The sequence below is a fragment of the Plasmopara halstedii genome (assembly GCF_900000015.1).
Source record: "Plasmopara halstedii genome assembly, contig: Scaffold_1651, whole genome shotgun sequence".
Lineage (NCBI taxonomy): Eukaryota > Oomycota > Peronosporomycetes > Peronosporales > Peronosporaceae > Plasmopara > Plasmopara halstedii.
In genome coordinates this window covers 1,250,970-1,251,208 of record NW_020188562.1, presented here as the reverse complement: position 1 = coordinate 1,251,208, position 239 = coordinate 1,250,970, and positions in this window count along the sequence as shown.

The following is a 239-nucleotide window of genomic DNA, read 5'->3' as shown; positions in this document are numbered from 1 at the left end:
AACGTGCTTGACATTGGAATGTCCGAGTTGGTAGACACCAACGGTGCATTGGACAGGATTCCCGAGCGTGGCTCGCGGGCTGATCGTGAAATAGCACGTAACCCACTGAGTGATGCTCACATTTTGGAGCAGTCGCTGCATGTCATGCGTGACATGTTCGGCCCACGGTCGAGGCATCGAGGGCGAGGCCCTCGTGATGCACGTGAAGTTGCATTTAAACCACTGAGCGCTGCTCAAGT